At 49.6% G+C, this 21121-nt stretch overlaps 1 non-coding gene across 1 annotated transcript; it reads right to left on the reverse strand.

The window, feature by feature from the left end:
* Window positions 1–20188: 20188 nt before the first annotated feature.
* On the reverse strand, window positions 20189–20295 carry LOC129503240 (U6 spliceosomal RNA). Its single transcript, XR_008663128.1, has one exon. It is a non-coding gene; the product is annotated as a U6 spliceosomal RNA (small nuclear RNA).
* Between the last annotated feature and the right edge of the window lie 826 nt (window positions 20296–21121).

Raw genomic sequence — 21121 nt, forward strand, 5'->3', positions numbered from 1 at the left:
GTAATCCATTTGCTAATCCGCCCTTGACGGAAGCCCTTCCTCTTCCTGCCTCACTTCAGATTCTTCCGTTGTCGTTTCCTGGAATCAGCTTCCACATAGACCTTTGGTACTGGGTTCCTTGTCTCTGGGTCAGCTTCTGGGAAACCTATACTAAAACTGAGAGACCTTCCTACCACTCTGGAAAGAATACCTTTTCCCCTCCGACAGGCTGGCAGGAGTCGGTCCGGACCCTGGTGATTGGCAGAAGCAGGGATAGTAGACACAAAAGCATCCTCTAGAAGCTCCGGAGTGACTGACCTCTGCCTAACTGCCTTGACCGAGTCTCCAGACCCCCAGCTTGGGCATAGCTTAATCTTCAACCTGGGTCATTTCCCACATCTTGAGGTGTCCCCCAAGAGGTCACACTCATGGCCAGGAACAAGCGGGACCCAGCTGATGGTGCCGGAGGCCTTGCTTCTTAAGACTTTCCTTTGTGTGTGGAGCTGCTCGTTTACAGAACCATAAATGGTACCACATCCGGCGAGCATCTCCCTTGCCCCACCAGGTCCTGCCAGACAATGGAGCCTGGAGTTTCTCTTCTCGAAGGAGAAAGGAAAGTTTCAAGATCCACTTGCTCTTTTGTCCCCCTGGGGGTCCTCCAGGGCCTCCCTGACCATCGCCCAATAAATGAGGACCCTTCTACCTCAGAAAAACCCCTCCAAATCTGCAAAATGTCCAGAGTGTACTGACCCTGAGTCCATCCTGCTGGGCCCGGCCCTCAGCAGAGTCTGCTCCTGGGAAGGTCTTCCTTCTGTGGTGGCCTGATTTTCTCAGCCCTGCCGGAGACAGCCAGTAGGTTTCTTGTAACTCCATTTCTCAGCCCATGTCCCTTTTTAACATCATAAATTTTTTTTAAAGGCAGGGGGTGGAATAAGGGGGGGGGGACAAACGAGCAACTATAAACAAAACATAAAAGTTGTTTAATGGTGGCATAATGAGGCCGCCAGGAAACAGCCTGGCAATGATTTTTCCCTGACATTTCACCTATTAAATTATGAGCTTCTTAAGGAAGAGCTCAGATTTTTTTTCTTCTTATTCAGTCAATAAAGATTCTTTAATGAAGAACAAAGCTGCTATTGTCTGAGCTCTACGTGGACCCAAGTTCCTTGACAGGCAAATGGTGGTGCTTGGGGTGGGGGGTGCTGGAGGTAAAGATGCCTCTTGATTTAGGGGACCTGGCGGTGAAGTCCAGGCCAGAACCCAACCCCAAAGCCTTTCCTCAAGTGTCTGATGCACTGCCTGGGTCTGTCTCTGAAGTCCGGGTTGGGGCCCAGGAACAGCAGGGGAACCCCTCAGGTGGGGTTGCATGAGAACATGGAAATATCTAGAGCAATCCAACTGCTTTTGGGAAAGTCTAAGCTGGTAAGACAAAGGGTCTTGAGCTATAATCCACAAATTCTGATACAAGCCCTATTAAAGGGGGTAGGGGATCCCCATTTAACAGATGAGAAACCTAGGTTCTAAGAGGTCAAGTCACTTGCCTGAGGCCAACCAAACATTGTGATTAGGAGGCAAAGTCAGGATTCTCACCTTGTTCTCAATGTTTTCAAAGCCCACCTTCTCTTTCTTCATCATTTGCGCTGCCCACATTGGCACAATCCTACGGAACAGCAGGACAATGTGAGTAGCCCGCACTCTGGGGCAGCGCCCAATGGAGGAAGCAGCCCCAGCCTCCCAGTGCTAATAATTCTCCCCATTGGTAGGGCCTGAAACCACCTCCTTTCCTACCCAGTACCCCCTCCCTTCCCCCTTTCATTCTCCTTATAAATCTGTTCTCACCTCCTTCATTCACAAAGAGGTGTCAACAGTTATGAACTGAATAAAGTTGAACTCCTCCCAGGAATATTTATATCTTTTCTTAACTTTTTTTAATAAGATTTTATTTATTTACTCATGAGAGACAGAGAGAGGCAGAGACCTAGGCAGAAAGAGAAGCAGGCTCCTCCTAGGGAGCCTGATGTGGGACTTGATCCCAGGATCCTAGGATCACATGAGTCAAAGGCAAATGCTCAACCACTGAGCCACCCAGGCACCCCCAGAATATTTATATCTTGAAAAGGATAAGGACACCTGGGTGGCTCAGCAGTTGAGCGTCTGCCTTCGGCCCAGGGTATGATCCCGGAGTCCTGGGATCGAGTCCCACATCAGGCTCCCTGCATGGAGTCTGCTTTTCCCTCTGCCTGTGTCTCTTCTCTTCTCTTCTCTCTCTCTCTCTCTCTCTCTCTCTCTCTCTCTCTCTCTCTCGTAAATAAATAAAAATCTTAAAAAAAGAAAAAGAAAAGATGAAAGCCTGAGACTTAAGGCACACAGCCATGATAAGAAAGTTCAAACTTGGGGTAGATTGCAAATGGATAACTCCAGAGCTTTTTTGGCTGCTCAGAAAACCCACATGGGTCCTTTCTGTAGGTCAGTCTGGGAGTATCCACCGAGGACAGTTATGGATCCCAGAGGGGACAGCTTACATTAGGCTTCCTGAACCATTGGGGTCCATGTGCCTCTCCGCATGACTTTGACACCTGACTTACCACTGGGGCTGGGACTTCACCCGTTGAAACCTTCTGAGGGACCTGCTTACCCCACCCCACCCCCAGGAAACAGCCTCAAAGGTAGGTACAGCAGGTGGGCTAGGGCTATTCAAACATTTTACCCACCCAAATACGGAAAGACGGTGCCTTCCTACAATCCAGAGACCAAAGTTTGGCCACTTACCCCTTAAAAGGCTCCCACCTGGAGCCATAACCTCCAGAAAAGGAGCCACCACGTATTGACTGCTGGCCACCTGCCAGCCCCAGAGCCAGGCCCCCTACTCACTTGATAACACTGATGAGGTAGCTGCTGTAAGCTCTTGACTTATAAATGAGGAAACTGAGTCTCAGAGCCATAAAAGAACATGCCCGAGGTCACACAGGGCTGGGATTCATCCCAAGTCTGCGTTGGCTGGAGCCCCCAGACTTCTCCAGAAGCAGCAAAAGACAGGCCTGACCTGCGGTGGGGAGGAGCGGGTGCTCCCTGGGCTTAGCGGAGGGGGCCCCACCCGTCCTGAAGACAAGGCTCCAGGCGGGAAGAAGTGGGTGCCCCACTGAGGACGCCTGCTGTTTTCTGCAGCCCGGTTCTACTTCCTCTGGTGCAGACAGCACCCCACTTCTCCTTCCGGGAACTCCTCATCTTTTAATCCAGGTGGAGCAAGCTGAACAGCCGTCATTGGGCACTTGACCCAGGGGACTTGACCCAGGCCTGGCCAATCAGGACACTTCCTCTTCCCAAGCCCCAGTGATTGGTCCAGGGAAGGGCGTGTGACCCAGTTTGGGCCAATGAGAGTCAGGCCTGAAACTTTTGCTGGAAATATGAGAAGGAGGCAAGCTTTACCTGGTTGGGTTTCCTAAGCTGTGGGAGAGACAGCCTGGAGCTGCTGGTGGCCACCTTCCCAGCCTTTGAGAACGAAGCAACACCAAAGAAAGCAGAGCCAAGAGACAGAGAAAGACAAATTCCTGCTGATAGAACTAGAGCCCCAAATAGGCTGCAGTCCGAGGATCAGGTTCATCAACCTGAACCAATGAGATCCTCAGACTTCCCTGCCCCTGACCTAATGGTCCCAGATAAAATCTAGGAAATTTGAATTGCAGGCAAATAAATAACTTTTTAGAATAGGACTATCTCAGATATTGTAGGAGACATACCTATACTAAAAAAAAAAAAAAATAGGGATCCCTGGGTGGCGCAGCGGTTCAGCGCCTGCCTTTGGCCCAGGGCGCGATCCTGGAGACCTGGGATCGAATCCCACATCGGGCTCCCAGTGCATGGAGCCTGCTTCTCCCTCTGCCTATGTCTCTGCCTCTCTGTGTGTGTGTGTGTGTGTGTGTAACTATCATAAATACATAAAAAATAAATAAATAAATAAAAATAAAAAACAAAAATATATATATTTGTTAATTATCTGAAATTCAGATTTAACGGGGCATCCTATATATATATATATATATATATATATATATATATTTTTTTTTTTTTTTTTTTTTTTTTTTTTTTTTTGCTGAATCTCACAAACCTTCTCCGGCCCCACAGGTCCACTGTGGAGGAGCCACACTGTTCATCTCCTGCCAAGTCCACTCCAAAGGCCAGGGCATAGCTGTGACCTTGTCCCCCTACCCCTATGCTATGCCAGGCTTTGCTGAGCAAAGTGTCCCCCTCTACAGATGAGAAAATTGAGTCAGACAGGTTAGCTACATTCCACAATTACAAGTAAGTGGCAGAGTCCAAATACAGAGTAAATGGGAGAATTACATCACTGATGCTGAGACCAGTCATCTGCCTGTTACGTCATGGCTGCCTGAGATCTTGGTCAAGACCTTAACCACTTTCACCCTAGCCCTACCTTATTCATCATCCACAGACAACTTAGCCTCCAGAAGGGCTCCCAATATCCCCTAAGAGCCAGTGGCATGATGGGACAAGCCATGGGTTGAACACTAGGTTGAATCAGACTTTGCTTTTTAACACTAGAATGATGCCAGACTAATCACTTCTTAGCTGGGCAGCTCTTATTATTCTGCAGGGGCCCTCTGTCTATTAGAGCACCCTCATCCCATTCCACAGCTCATGAGGCACGATCTCAGAGCTCAGCTGATCCCTAGATGATGGAGATGGGCACAGGATCCACACCTGCAGACCATGGAACCTCCGCTCTGTAGTCCACAGTGATTGATCCAAGAATTGGGCCTCCGTAGGGCATATCAGAGTCCTTTCGTGAGATTTGGTATATAGATGCTGGAAGAGATCCATATGGGGTACCTCCTTAGGATCCCAAGCTGTCAGCACCATGCATACCTCAGGCTTCCAGAAATTATCTTTTCCAACACAGGGAGAAAGCCTGCCTGAGAATGAAGACACATAGAGGAAAGCAGGGTCAAGAGGTAGAAGAGAGATAGACATAGAGCCCCTGGATCCAGCCATACCTGAAACCAATGAACCCTGGAATTCCTGATTACAGGTAAGCAGGGAAGTGGCTTTGGGGGTTCTGAAACCTAGATCTCGGGAAATCTAAGCCAAAGGCAAGGAATATCAGGACCTGACTGCTTTTGGGGATATGTTCTTTGTGGGGGGGGGAGGATAAAATTGTATCTTCTTTATTCTACATACCTTAATTTCAGAACAAAATAAACCAAAAAACCCACAATACATATCCAAGCCCCTTGTCAAATATAGGAAGAGATAGGGCTTAAGGCCTGGGTATCCTGCCTCAGACAAAGACAGGAGGAAAACCTCACTAGATGTCAGGAGAGGGAACCAACTGAACTGGGACCACTCAAGGGCTGCTGGGGAGCCACGGGGACACTATGCAGAGGGCACACATTAGATTAGTAGAAACTAATCTACTTCCACACAAGAGGCACCCTCCTCACCCTCAAGGGGCAGATCTAGTCAGGATCAGCTCCACCAGGTTCCTCTGCTGTCACTTCGTCTTCGGCTGTGCCCGGCCTCGTTGGATCATGCAGCATATGTGGTTGGAGTGAGTCTGGACATCCTCAGGTGAGAAGCCAGAGGACAGCAGTGCCATTTCAAACAGCAGCACCACCAGGTCCTTGATGGCCTTGTCCTCATCCGCTGCCACCTTGGGGTGTCTCTGCAATGGGATGACCAGGATTGATCTCCAGGGGCTTTTTGGCCATCACATAGCCCACTGTCCAGTTGTCCTGAAGCACCTGGGCTCCCATGACCTGCTCCATGTTGGCTATCCAGCCATAGGTGCTGGTCACAATGCAGCAGGGTGAAGACACCAGCCTGCTGGACATTGTCACCTTCTCAACCTTCTTACCCAACAGGGGAAGTGTTCTTTTAAATAGAACTATGCAATCTTAATTTTCAAGAGATCCACATACTTGTTTTTTACTTTTCCAACTATGAATTTTGTCAAAAGACGGGGGTTTTGTTTATTGTTTTAGTTTAGCTGTGCCAAAGAGAGCAAGGAAATATTTTGAAAGTTAAATATTGAGGTAGAGCCCCTGGATCCATGGGGTCTGGAGATGAAGGAGAGAACTACCCCAGGAAGAAAGGGGCACAGTACCCCAGGGCCTGCCCACTGCACGTCAGAGGATGCGGGATGCGGGAGACAGATCCGTGAGGCAGAAGCTATAATGTCCTTTACTCATGATGCCTGGGTAACCAGTGCACCCTTAAGCTTCCTGCAAAACCTTCTCTCAGGAAAGAGCGCATCCCACTTATTTTCACATTTTAATCGAAATAGAACAACCCCAACCCTCTTCCCCAGGAAACAAGTCTGATCTCCAGCTATAATAAATGGGTCAGCATGGGGACAAGCAGTGTCAAGTCTCAGATTTTGTCGTGGATTTTTTTTTTTTTTTATAGAGGGAACTTTCCTCGGAATCCTTTGGGCCAGTGTTTCTCAGGATGTAGCCTGGGGGTAACTTGTAGCACAGCTTCCCAGGGAGGCTTTAATTCTGAGGCTGATTCCTGGGCCCTACCTCAAACCCACTGGATCAGAACCTTTCAGGATAGGACCCAGGAATATGCATTCTAAATCAGTGCCCACTCACCCCACACACACACTCCCAGGTGATTCTTTGAATATTTTTGAGACCTGCTAACAAAAGCCAGGATCAGCCACCTCCCTGCCCAGGTCTACACCCTGGCTGAGGTGAATGTGATGATAGAAATAAAACCCGAAGTGACCACATGAGAATGTAATGCCTGGGAACCATGAGGCTGTCCTTCCATTAGGCCTGGGATCAACAAGGTTCATTCCATAGCACAGTTTCAAGATCCCAATAGAGAGTGTGCTTGATTGGAAAGATCCAGGAATCTGGAACCTGCTCCCTTTGGGAAGGGTCTGAGTTTGGCCCCAGCTCTGACACCAGCTGAATGTGTAATCCTGGGCAAGTCCCTTCCCCTTGTTGGATCTCAGTGTACAGTTTGTCACACAAGGAGGTTGGACTACAGAAGCCATTGTCAAAGACTTGTTTTAAGCATAGTAAAGCCTGGCAGGAGCCCTGATTTGTAAAGAGGACTTAGTCTGATTGAGGCAGGGCTGGAGCTAAATCAGACTTCCTGTTCCTTTCTCTCTATACATCATCTAATGGCAAGTATTCCAGCTGATTTGATGATTCCCAGTCTCCTTCTGTCTCGTGGCTCTGCCAACTGAAGCCAGCAGGCTTTGTCCTCATGGTCACTACTTGTTGACCATCAGCAAGCCCACATTCCAACCAGTGAAGGGAAGGACACGCCCCTTCTTTTTAAAGTCATGGCTCATAGTTGTACACATCCTTTCTACTTATGTCCCCTTTCCTCCTCCCTGGCAGGATCTCATTTTATTAAAGGTATATCTACTCTACCCCTCCCTCCTACAAGTCAAAGGACAGCCCTGCCTCCAGTTCCCAGAATGTATCCTCAGTGGTCTAAGCCAACCACTGTAGTCCCACTCCCCTGTCGGGATGGGGTCAGACATGGGCCTGTGTCTCTGGCCAAACAGACAGAGGAAAACCCCACTGGGGACTCCTGGGAATGGTTTCTTCAAAGATTTACAAAGCAGAAACAAACAGAGAAGGGATACCCTCTTATTCACTGGCCTATGTCATGTCTGCCTATGGTGCCTGGAATGGCTGGTCACTTTGACCACCACGAGGAGACTTGCCTGGAGGATGCACAACAAAGAGGTCTCACTCACTCCACAGCAAGCACTACGCAACCTCAGGGCATTTGCACACACAGTTCCCTCTGCCAGGAACACTTCCCTCAGATCTCATCGAGGTCATTCCTCTACTTCATTCAGGTCTCTGTTCAAAGGCCAGCTCCTTAGAAGAGCTTCCCTAACTTCTCTCCCCTCTATTACTCTACTCTCTTGTTTGTTTTTTAACAGCTCTTATTTGGTATCATGTTATTCATATAATACATATATGTACACACACAATGTGTACACATAATATACCCACTGTGCTGGGTGTATAGTACATTTACATATATATAGTTATGTATAGTTTATAGTTATATATAATATGTGGATGTAATCATATAGACACATTATATATACAGTATATAAGATATACATTGTGTGTATGTGTGGTTGGGTGTGTGTGTGCCTGTTTATCATCAGTCTTTTACACAGGAACATAAGCTCCAAAAAGGCAAGGACTTTGTTTCTCTCCCACCATAACCACAGGGCTCCGGAGAGTGCCTGCCATACAGACGGCACCCAGTAATATCTGATGGTTGACCAGGGGAGGGGAGGAAGGAAAGAAGGTGACCAATGTTCTTGACGATGCTGTGGAGCCCCTAAATTAACCAGTCCTCAGTACTTCTCATGGCTGGTGATAATAAATATTTCTCTTTTTTTAAGATTTTATTTCTAAGTAATCACTGCACCCAACATGGAGCTTGAACTCATGACCCTGAGATCAAGAGTCGCCTGCTCTACCAGCCAAGCCAGCCAAGTACTCCAATATTTCTTACGAAGTAAGTTTAAGCTGGTAGATTTGGGGGTTCCTGACATGCAGCTGAAAACTCCCTTTTTCATGTATCTGTTCAGGTCCCTCTGTCTTGGATGCCCTTCCCTAGGGAGCCTCCCTGTTGGCCTCCTCCCCTTCCACCATTCTGCGCCCTTCCCAGAGTGCTACAGTGAAGAGATTCAAAGGAAGAGGGGTGTGTGTGTGTGGTGTGTGAGTAGCATAAGAGTCATATCCCAGTTGAGCCACTCACCAGCTCATGACCTCTTGCCAGTTACTTGGTTCTCTGACCTTCGGTCCTTTCACCTGCAAGAGGGAGTGGCAGTGATAACAGCCCCCACCTCGTGGACTTGTGGGAAGCATTCAGCGAGGTCATGGGGGCACTTGAAAGTCACGTGGATTTGGGGCGAAGGCCCCTCCTGACCACTCTGTCCAGTGGCGTGGCATGGACTTCCCTCTCTGCCTCACACTTCACATCTGTCAGATGGGAACAATAGCGGGATGGATGGAAGTGAATTAAATGGAGCGATGCGCATCAACTGATTGGCCCAGTGCTGCTGGCACATAGTAAGTGCTAAGTAAAATGTTATTAGGTGCTCTCAGGTGCAGCCCTAAACATTCCCTTGGGAGGATGCAGGGACCACAAAACCCGGCACCTGCCCTCAAGAGGCCACAGAGGATGGGGCTGAAGGGGTAGGAAGGGTCAGCTCTTGGGGAGTGTGCCCAGAATGGTCCCCAGGAGACCTGGAGGGGTTCATTTCTGACTCTCCCCAGGAGACGGCTGCCTCCTTCCCTCCAGGGAAGGAGTTTGCACTGGGAGAGACTCTTACCCAGGTGGGGGGCCTAGGAGCCCCACTTAGCACTGACCTTATGAAATTTCAGTCCCAGGTCAGCCCCCTCCTCCACCCACAGGAAGTAGCAGAGGCCATTGGCTCATCCCTCCCCGGGCTGGTTCTAAACTGAAGGCATTAGGTTCGCTAATCGCCTGTAATCACCTTGTTTGAATTAGCATGGCAAGTGCTTCCGACTAACGGGTCTGTTATTCCAAATAACCCTCGGTGGTTTTAATTACGTCCCCTGGAATGCACGGCCTCCCGGCCCTCGGCTTTATTAGGGAAAGGTCCTGTAAACCCAGGATGGGGCGTGATTCCTGACCTCCCCTGCACAGACCCATAAAGAGAAGCAGGAGAAGGTATTTTACCCATCCAGATGCATAATGCTCCCTTAGCTCTATTTTTAAACCCAGCACAGGATGGAGGAGACCCCAACGCCTGTCCCCTGCCCCACTCTTGGATTCCATCTGCTTCTAGCAACCCACAGGCTGCGGCCCAGCAGAAAGCCCTCAGTCCATTCATTTTGATTTGGTTCGGGAGCATGCCATCCCATTCTTTTTATCCATACTGGATTTTCTTGCTCTGATGTATGCCAAGTCTGGACAGTCATTATTAACATCCCTTCCTCTTACAGTTGAAGAAGAGACACAGAGAGGTCATGACTAGCTCAGGGGCATGGAGTAGAGCGGCACTTCTCAAACTTGGGTGGGCACCCCAACAACTGGGGGTCTTGTTAAGATGCAGGTTTTGCCTCAGTGGATCTAGCATGGCAGCCAGGGATTGGTCATCTCCAACCAGCTCCCCAGTTCAAGGAGCACACTTTGAGAAAACAAATTGCCATCACAATGGCTAAAGAGAAGGAAGGGGACACGGCGGCTCCTCTCCTGGCCAGGCACTGTGCTAGGCTCTTTACAGTCTTCACCGCTGTTTCATGCCCTGGTCAATGCCACATGTCACCTCGGGACAGAGGACCGTTTATTCCCACTCCCTCTGCTGAGGGAGCTGAAGATCTGAGAGCTACAGGGTGGTTTTCCAGACTTCCTCCAGTCTCAGGCCTTGGTTAGGAACCTCTGGGGTTGGGATCTTGATCATGGGTGGGGTGGGGCCAAGGAAGGAAGAACTGATCCCCATTTCCTAAGAGAGGCGGGCTACCAGGATTCAGAGCTCTTTTTCCTAGCCTCCTGACCCCATGTCTCATTCTCCATCCAGTGGTCTTACCTGCTTGGTGGAGGCCCCTTTTCACCAGGGCTCAGCCCTGCAGAAGGGGTGGGAGGAGGAAGAAAATATCCATTCTGTCACCAGATATTCCCCAGGCCCAGGGCCTGGCATATCAGAAGCCTTTAATATGTACTAACTGACTAAAGAAGAGAATGAGAAAGCTCCTCCTCCAGCCACGACCTCAATAAGATGCTGGAAATACAGCGATGAGCAGAGTAGACACTGCACCTGCACCTGCCCCCACAGGGCTTACCACCTGGGAAAGCTGGGCAGAGTCTAGGGGCCAGAATTGAAGGTTATATCTAAGCCCTGTGCCTCCTGACTCCCAGGCCTTATCCCATTGCATCCTCACAGCCACCAGGTGAAGCGAGTGTTAGTGTCTTCATAATTGAAGAGACTGAGGGTCAGAGAGAGTGAGCCACTTGCTCGGGATCACACAGCCAAAGTCTCTGCCATTTGATAATTATCAAATGGCAGACACAGAGTTTGAAGCTAGGGCTCTGGACCCACAGGCTCTGTCCTCAATGTAGACACCAGAACCAGGCTGGGGAGGGAAGGCTTCCAAAGTCTTCAGGGTGGAGCCAGCCACAAAGGGATGGTTTTATTTAATGGCATGGGAGTGGGGGACATGTTCTCTGTCCCCACCCTGACACCACAGTGAACCTTGAACTGCTAAATTGAGTGAGATGGGGCAGGGCAAAAGGTGAAGGGAACTTGCTCGCAGCCCACGGGGCTGGGGAAATGAGCTAATTAGGACCTTTCAGCGGTGGGCGGCCCCAGCTGGTTCTGGGTGGACACAGTCCCCCTTGCCCTGAGTTCAGAGGGTCAGCCCTGCCTGGGGAGCTGGACTGTCCTGTCCCTGCCTGTCTGCTCCCCTAGTCCTCAGGTGCTGCAGCCACAGGAGGAATTTTCATCCTCTGCTTTGCAGATGCACAGTCAGCTTGGGGCTGGTGATTTCCCTCCAACTCCCTGGTTTTATTTTGACCTTGCCCATGAATCCACTGACCTGGACAGGAAGCTCCGAGGTAGCTGGGACACAGAAATGAGTCTGTCCAATTTACCACCGGCTCCCTGGCACCAGCTTGAGGCATAGCAACCAACAATGGGTATTCAACAAAATTTTCTTTGAATGAATTAAGAAAGAAATTAACTGTGTAAATCACAAGGGTGTGTGCTAACATTTTCTGGGCAGTGTGGGAGTGACTTGGTCTGGTTTTGCTTTGACAGGATTGATTCAATCAGCACTTACTGGTCACTGTCACTGTCTCTGTACTGGGCCCCTGGGAAGTCAAAACTTCAATGAGTCCCTGGGGAACCACCATCCAATGAATGAGACATTACCGGTGCTATTTTCATTTCTCTACATCTGTCATAGAGAATCAAGAAAGGCTTCTCAGAGGAAGTGGCATTGAAACACATCCCTGAGGAAGACTAGAATGGATCAGATGGAGATGTGGGGTGGCCATCAGATGCCAAGTCCTCAGCAGGAGGAAGGGCTCAGAAATCTTGCAGGTTGCAATCAGGAAAGAACATCCCTGCATAGCTCAGACCATGACATGGACATGAAGTCCCCATCCAGTGGCCTCGGTTGACAGTCCTTGATATAAGGTTCTCAGAGAAACAAGGAAAGTGCTAATTTAACTCAGAAAAGGGACCCAAGGGAATGGAAACTAATGTTTATTAAGTCTCTAGGTAGCCCCTGGTCATGGTGGGGAGCGAAAACAGACAATGCCCTGGCTCTCTGGGAGCTTCTATTGGGGAAAATTATGTCAACCACTCACATGACACACAGTAGATACAAATGGGGGTGGTGGCTGCAAAGGGGAAGTACAGAGTGGATCACAGAGGGAGCCAACCCAAGGGGAGGTGTAGCTGATGGAACAGCCATAGAATAGCTGGAATGCCCTGATGTTTGAGCTTCTAGACTTCTGGGCCAAGCGCTCAGCCCAATGCCTGGCCCAGCGAAGGTCAACAAATTGTAGCAAGTGCTATGTTACTGAGGCCTCACTTCATCTAGACCATAACTACGTGAGGAAGGCACCATAATGATTCCCATTTCATGGATGAGGAAACTGAGGCTCGGCAGGCCTGCAGCAGGTGTGGGACAGGGCTGGGAGGTGAACCACTCTCCTCTACAACCCATTGCTTTCTGTTTCCCCAAACCTAATCTGGGAAGGGAGGCGTGGGGAAACCATGGTGCCTCAGTCTCATTCACAGAGAACCGAAGAGTTTATCAACAAACCCACAAAGTCTTCAAACAAGGCAATGAGCAGCCCAAGCACCTGGTGGCTGCCCAACCAAACACAGCTTCACAGCACTTAGAACTGGAAGGGGTCCCATAGAGAAAGTGGTGCAATAATTATTCTTTTCATCCCTCGGAAATATCTTTTTTCACTTTTCTAAGGGAGTGGCTGTTAAAGGGACCAGTAAGAACATAGGTTGATGTAGGAAAAAAAAAAAACAGGGTTAATAGTTATTTTAATTATTACTGCTATTATTTACTAAACTCTGTAGGGCTACAGTGTTGCCAAAGTCTCAGTCCCCAAGAAAGTCAGACTGTCTAAATAAGGGGACAAGACAGAAATGTCTGGATGTCCAGAAAGTTAAATAATATAAGCAAGAAGGAACACTCTGATCATAAAAAAATATCACCCCATTAATGATAAATGGAGTGGCTCAGCCTGAACCCCAAGACTGGAGTTATCACCAGTACTGGATAGAGAAAGGTTCCCCATGGAAGGAAGGACATTGCTAGGTTTTGAAGGATGGGGAAATCTTGATGAGGGGGTTGCGTCAGGGGGACCTTAGGAAGGGGACCACCTCCTAAGAACAAGGTGTTATTTTTATCAAGGAAAAAAAATCCCTCTTTGGGGGGTCAGTGGACAGAAGAGCAGAGAAAGGCAAGAAGAGAATGCCCTTTGCCTTCCTCAACCATCCAGAACTGACATGCCTGGAGAAAGTGGCCTCCACCAGCAGGAAGGATGAGCAGCTCCTTGGCTGACCATAGCAAGATTTTGTTGTTTTTCTAATGTTCTCCAGAAGGCCTGGTCTCACAGAGGAGAAATGCCGAAATTGGCTCAAAAAAGTAAAAAGTGGGGCTTTCCACTTAGAACAAGTTGAAAAATCTACAATTCGGAGAGCAGCATGGCTCCTCCTGGGATGACTCGATCATGCCCTATCACGCAACACTTACTGAGCTCGTGGCCCTGGCCATGGCTGCAGCCCTGTGCCCTCTGTACGGCCCTGGGGTCCAGGTCGCCAGGCCCGGGGGCTTGATTTCTCTTCTTCCAGGCCTCAAGGTCTCACCACAACTCCCCGCATCAGGTGAGAAGCACACACCAGGTCCAAAGACCCCCTGCCTCCCAGCTCCCTGGCCACCCCACAGTCACAGTGGCCTGGGACCAGGGGCTGGGGAGCAGAGATCCGCCTCTGGCCCTGCCCTGTCCCCCTCCCTGCAGCCAATGGCACCAGCAGGCAGCGAGCGAGGGACAGAGCAGCGTTTGAGTCAAACCCTTGCGTATCAGTTTTGATTTCAACTGGAATCGCCTCCCTGGGCTGGATTTCAAAAGACAGCGTTACTAATGAGAAACACACAAGTTCTTGAAATGAAGTTAACTTCTTTAAAAAAAAAAAAAAAGAAAAAGAAAGAAAGAAAGGAAAAAAAAGGCTTTTCTTTGGCTCTGTTGATATATATTAGAACCACATTGTCTAAGACAAAAAAAAAAAAAAAAAGCCGTTCTGCTTCTGAACAGAAATACGGGAGTCCTTACTTTAGAAGATGCCGAGAGGCTGGTGTCCCAGCCCATCATATCTTTCTGGACTCAGAGGGCTATTTTCAGTTTTGTTTTTCTTTTGGGGGTTCTGGGGATCTACAACTTCAATTTAAAACAGAAAAGAAGAAGGGATGATACAGAGTGTCTGAAGTGGGCAAAATGAATGCAAATGGGCAGTTAGGATTTTTTATAAGCACTCCTTAGCTAACTATTTTCCAGAGAAGCATGGGGTCAAGGAGAGACATGAGTTTATGGCCTGGCCTGTCCCTTTCCACTTCCTGGGCCCGTGTGACCTGGGCAAGTCACCTCACTGGGCATATTCTGAATATTCCAGGGGCTCCCTCCTTTCAGAACATGCGAGCAGACCTCGGTCTAGCCACATCCTGCTCCATCCACATGGGCCCTTCTCCAGAAAAGCAGTGTGGGCTCCCAGAAGGCCCTCCAGTCAGGGTCAGGAGCTCCACTCCAATTGTCGCTAGGGAAGTGCCTCTCCTGCTCTGTGCCTCAGTTTACCCACCTGTACCAGAAGGGAGTTGGATGAGATGACCTCCGGGGTTTCTTCCAGACACGATGGTTTACCAGTCTGAGAAGAGTTAAGATGCCATCTGGCCTTCAGATGCCCAACAGGGGGACTTCTGGAGGCCGGGCATCCCCACTGGACCAGCTCATAGCCATGGGCATCTTCTGCAACTTTCTCAAGCAACTGGGCTCTGACAAATGCTGATGTAGTCAGAAAAAGGGTGGCGGGGTCCCCATCCTAGCGGGGCCTACAGGGGTGAAAGAGGCAATTGACTGCGCAGCCAACCAGAGCTTCACTCCCAATGAAGTGTGTTCTGTGTGATCCTAAAACACACTGCAGGGGCCTCCCCTTTCAGTCTAGAGGGATCAAGGCCAGTCCTGATGAAATCAGGCTCAGAGGAGGGAACAGGGGTCCCAGCACACGATGAGGGGCCTATTTTTGGTTCCACGCAGCTTTGATCTACTCCTTCAGTGTCCCCTGGGCCTTCGTTCTAAGCAATAGGACCTTTGCCTTCTGTCAAAGTGGCCTGAGGACAAAACACATGCACTCCTCGCCCCTCTGCTCTGCCCCAGCACGGTGCACTCCAGGCAGGCTGGGGCTCTCTCTCGAGGCTCAGGCCTTCTGGAACTTTTGCAGCAACCAGAAGAAAGTGGGGGAGAGGGATCCCTGGGTGGCGCAGCGGTTTGGCACCTGCCTTTGGCCCAGGGCGCGATCCTGGAGACCTGGGATCGAATCCCACGTCAGGCTCCCGGTGCATGGAGCCTGCTTCTCCCTCTGCCTGTGTCTCTGCCTCTCTCTCTCTCTCTCTCTCTCTCTCTCTGTGACTATCATAAATAAAAAAAAAAAAAGAAAGTGGGGGAGAAGCAGCAGACATCGCAAAGTGCTCCTGATTACCCTGGCATCTGAAATCTGGTCCCAGCCCTGCCCCTCGCTCACCTGGCTAGTTGGAGGTCCTCCCCTCTCTGAACCTCAACTCCCCAGCTGTGAGATGAGAATGCCTACCCCACGGGCCATTTTCAAGGACCAGCTCTGTCTGGGAAAACTGGTTTTCTCTAATGAGAGGAGCCTTTACTCAGACGCTGGTCAGACATCGCATACTCTCTGCTGGCCTAGAAATTATCTAGTGGCCAAGTCAGGAGTTGAGTTAGGAGTTGCCCCCAAGAAACCCATCTTGGGCTTCCCATCTTGACAGGCTCTTCTGTTTCTCAGGCCGGGCCCAGCCTGGGTCATCTCTGGGTCAGGCTGCAAACTTTCCAGCAGCACCTTCACCTCCCGGTGCCCACGGATAGCCCAGAGACAGGCGGTAAGATGGGGTGGGGAAGACCACAGGCAGGACGAGCCTAGTGCATCCAGATGTTCTGGCCCAGGACCTCACAGCTGCCCCATCTCAGGTGTCTATCCTCAGAGTCAGGGGTCTTCGGAGGTCAGCCGCCCTAAGAGGGTCAGTCAGCTGGGCCAACACCAGCCTCCCCCTCAGCAGCTGTCCCAGGCCTGGCTCCTTCCCATCTGGGGGACTTGTTTTTAGCCACAGCCAGACCCTGACCCAAGCAGCCTCGAAACCTTTCAGTCACCTTGAACGAGGAATGTTTTTTTCATTAGCGTCTCCTTCTCTGCTCCCCTCCCTAGCCCCCCAAAGAGGCCCCCAAGCTTGAGCTTCCTCTCCTGTCTCTGCAACTTCATAATATCCCCAGGCAGCTGGAAGAGAGGAGGCAGTGATCTCAGCCGACAGCCATGCGCAGCAGCCCCCGCCGCCCACCCCGACCCCTCAGCTAACAAGCTGGTGTCCTCCCCTTCGCCCACAGTGGAGACAGCACCGTGCTGCTTCTCCCCTGCGAGGTCTCCCGGGAGCTCCTACCCCAGAGACCAGCTCGGGGGCGGGAAAGGCAAGCACTGTTCCATCCGCCAGGTGTGTTCTCAGACACCCTCCTAGTTAATCCTCCTCATCCCCATTGAACAGATGAGGAAACTAAGGTGTCCCTTTCTGACTCTTCTCCCAGAGGGCAGAGCTCCCTGGGTGGAGGTGGGGCTGGTCCTGGGCTCTCCAGGGCACCACCTAGAGAGACGTGGGCTCTCTGGCTGTCTCTTGAGGCCCGCCAGGCCCTCCCCATGATGCATGATGTCCCCACCAGCTGTTCTGCGCCTGTGCTGACCCAACACTTCACCCGCCTCTGCTCACCACCTCTGTCTTCCTCTCTCCTTCCTTTGGAAATGCTGACGTTAGATAACAACAGAAACTCTACTTTGGAGGAAACTGATAGGCATGTGACCTTTGGAGTTGGAAGGGAACACATTTTACTTTTTAAAAAAGGTAGAGAGTATATTGATAACTCTTCGATATAATTTGTTTAAAAAAGTTTTTGATTTGTTTAAATTATGAAGCCACACACTTAAAAACCTAAAATGTGGGTTATTGTTAGAATCTGCAACCTCATTGGCAAATTATTTCAAGTATTTTTCTATAATCACGTTTTCCCCTAAATAAACACACTTTGAAAACAAAAAATAAAAAAAATTAAAAAAATTAAAAAAATAAAAAAGGTAGAGAAGAAAGAAAGAAAGAAAGAAAGAAAGAAAGAAAGAAAGAAAGAAAAAGAAGGAAGGAAGGAAGGAAGGAAGGAAAGGAAGGAAGGAAGGAAGGAAGGAAGGAAGGAAGGAAAGAAGAAAGAAAGAAAGAAAGAAAGAAAGAAAGAAAGAAGAAAGAAAGAAAGAAAGAAGAAGAAGAAGGAAAGAAGGAAGGAAGGAAGGAAGGAAGAAGGAAGGAAGAAGAAAGAAAGAAGAAAGAAAGAAAGAAAGGAAGGAAGAAAGAAAGAAAGAAGAAAGAAAGAAAGAAAGAAAGAAAGAAAGAAAGAAAGAGAGGAAGGAAGGAAGGAAGGAAGGAAGGAAGGAAGGAAGGAAGAAGAAGAAAGAAAGAAGAAAGAAAGAAAGAAGGAAAAAAAGAAAGAAAGAAAGAAAGAAAGAAAGAAAGAAAGAAAGAAAAGAAAGAAAAGAAAAAGAAAAAGAAAAATTTGCTTTACAAACATTTAGACTTTGGTGCAAATTCTGGCTCGGCCACTTTACCGGCTTCACGATTCTGCACAAGACACTTAATTTCTCTGAGAGCCAGTCCTCTCTTCTGTTAAACAGGTTTCTTAGTAGCTACATCCAAGGATTTGGGGGAGAATTAAGTGAGAATCACAAGTGCTCAGAAAGTATTACCTATGATGATTAAAAAGAAGGAAACCGAGGGAGAGAAGGAGGGGGAGGAGTTCAGGCATTTGAGTCTTACAGCAGACTGTACTCAACTCCACTCCGCTGCCCCAAATTTTGCCTCCCCGCCGACATCAGGGATGGGGGAGAGGCAGCAAAGCGTGATGCTCAACAGCTGCACTGTCTGACACGGCCGTCAGTCGCCACACAAAATTTTAAAGTTGATTTAACTCAGTTCCTCTGTCACACAAGCCACGTGCCAGGTGCTCGGTAGCCACATGTGGCTGGTGGCTCCGATAGTGTGGCAAAGTCCCAAAGCACAGACCTGGTGCGTGGGCTCTGGATTCAGATCCTGGCTTGCCATGTTATAACCATGTGACTCTGGGTGAGTGGCCTCATTTTCACCTCCTTCGGTCTCCTCATCTGCAAAATGGGGCTGTTACCAGTATGCATCTCCCAGAGTTGTCCTGAAGATCACCTGAATTGATATTTGGAAAGCACGTCAGCAGCACTTGGCACAGAGTAAGGGCTGTTAAATAAAATCATATTACAGAAGGGGCACCTGGGGGCTCAGTGGTTGAGCATCTGCCTTCGGCTCAGGGCGTGATGCCAGGGTCCCGAGATCGAGTTCCGCATCGGGCTCCCTGCATGGAGCCTGCTTCTCCCTCTGCCTGTGTCTCTGCCTCTGTCTCTCTGCGTCTTTCATGAATAAATAAATAAAATCTTTTTTAAAAAATAAGATTGCAGATCATGAAAGTTGGCATTCTGTGTCCCTATGTATAAATGTCAGAAGTATGACTCCCGCCCATAGATAAACACACCTCAATACTTACCGTATGCCAAATTCCATACCAAGTAATCATGCATATGTCATATCCCCTTTCATTTTAATGCTTGTGCATAATTTAAGTAACAAATATGAACTAAGAGAAAGGAGGGGGAAATTGTGTCAGAAACCAGAGATCCAGAAGGTATAACAACTGGCCTAGATCTTACCCAGAGCTTCCTGGTGGCCAAGGTAAAAAGGAAAACATGATGCATCACTCTGCTCCTTTTATTTTTTTTTCTGCTCCTTTTATTTGATGATCAAAAGAGGTTGTGCACTTTCTTTTATACACGACTTCATTCAAAAGGAAATTTTGATGTGTATGTGCATCAATGTAGGTTAAAATTCTATGATTAGACCTCTGGGCAAATTCCTAAGTTTTTCAGCTCCCACACAAAACAGAGAGCTGCAAATCCCACAGGTGGGTAGCTTTGTCTCCCCGTATCCTCTGTCCCAAAGAGTATTGGTCAATCCTCCTGTTCCAGAGTATTCTAATAATCTCTGAAGTGTTTCCACCTGGCCCTGACCCTCACCCCTAGGCCCCATCTCATGCAATAAGCACTGTGTGCTTCAGCTGAAGCATAAGCTGGCACACATGCGTTCCTAGCACAGAAATCACCATAGAGGCCTTTTTAGTCATGGGATCCTGTAGTATGGCCCATTGCACATCCAGAGGAAATGGTTTCACAGAGACTCAAATTTCTTGCCCTCGGCACAAAGTGAGTCAGTTGCAGGACCTGTCCTGGATGGCAAGAATGGCCATGGCAGCGTCTCTGAGGTCCAGAGATCGGTGCCAACCCTGGGCTGTGCTCATGCTTCGTCTGCCTTCTGCCCAGGAGTGGGCATTGAGCTGTGGGCCGCGGGGGCGGGGAAGAGCCTCGGGAGATGCAGGATGTGGCTGCTAATGAGATTAGCTTCAAACTCATGCCATCCCACCCTGCTCCGTGGGGATGACTGCCAGTCTGCCCATCTCACTAAATACGGTCTGCCCATCTCCTCCCCGATGCCCCACACCCAGGCCTGGCAGCCTAGCAAGTGGGGATTGGACTGGCATCTGGAAACCTGCAATGTGGCAGTCAGGTTTACAGAGACCCTATAGGAAATGGCTGGGCCCGGGATCAGCCCAGGACCAGCCCGGGTGCTGCTACCACCCCAGGAGCATGGGTGGCTTCTGCAACGGCCAGACACCCGCCCCGGCCAGTGACCTTCCTTCCTGGGTCGCCGTCCTCCCTGCTGCCCATCCCAGGGACTTTGGCTAAGCTCTGCTCTTACCTACAAGCTAGCCAATAAGAGGAGCCTCTGCCCTAGCGATGAGCCCACTTGGAGAGGGAAATTTGTCTTTAAATATGGAAAACTTCATGAATTTGCATGTCATTCCTATGCAGGGGCCATGCCAATCTCCTCTGTGCCTTTCCAATTTTAGTGTGTGCGCTGCCCAAGCGAGCACAAGAGAGGGAACTCTGGAAGCTCAAAACCCTCCAAGGCCTAGAGCAAGGAGACAGGATGCTGAGGGAGGGACAGAGGAGCTGCTTTGGTCCAAGGTCTCCGTAGTGGGCAGTACGTCTCTGCAAAATTCATCTGTTGAAGTCCTAACCCCCATACATCGGAATGTGACTGTATGTGGAGACCTGTCTTTCAGGGGACAGGCAAGGTAACACGAGGCCCTACTGGGTGGGCCTTACATGAGGCAGGCAGGACGCAGACAAGCACAGAGGGAAGACCATGTGTGAAGACGGCCGTCTGCAAGCCACGGAGAGATCAGAAGAAACCCACCCTGCCAAAATGGTGAGAAAATTAATTTCTGTTGTTTAAGCTACCTAGCCCGTGGTGTCTGGTTTGAAAGCCCAAGCAAATGGATACGCCCCCTACCTTGTCTCCCAGTAAATTGGCCCACACACCGCAAACATGGCTGCCAAGTAAATCTCATCAGTCAGGCTGAAGAGAAAGACCAAGCCCACACTAAAGGTGAAGGCCTACTGTGTGCCGGCCACATAGACGTGACTCATTTAACGCCCCCAACCCTGCCGGGCACGGTGTGGGCCTCCTCTCCCCACCAAGGAAACAGAGCCCCTCAGAAGCGAAGCACCTTCCTTCCACGTCTGAACTCCCATCTCTCTGATTTCAAGGCCTGAGTTCTCTTCACCAGTTATGCTGACAGGCAGGGGGCCTCCTGAGTCAGAAGAACAGAAACAGAAGTGGGGACAGCTGGCCGGCCACAGGGTAACAGAGGGGACACCTGGGGCATCTCTCCTCAGGTACTCGTGAGCTCAGGC

The sequence above is a fragment of the Nyctereutes procyonoides genome, unplaced genomic scaffold (genome assembly GCF_905146905.1).
Source record: "Nyctereutes procyonoides isolate TBG_1078 unplaced genomic scaffold, NYPRO_anot_genome, whole genome shotgun sequence".
In the NCBI taxonomy this organism is placed as follows: domain Eukaryota; kingdom Metazoa; phylum Chordata; class Mammalia; order Carnivora; family Canidae; genus Nyctereutes; species Nyctereutes procyonoides.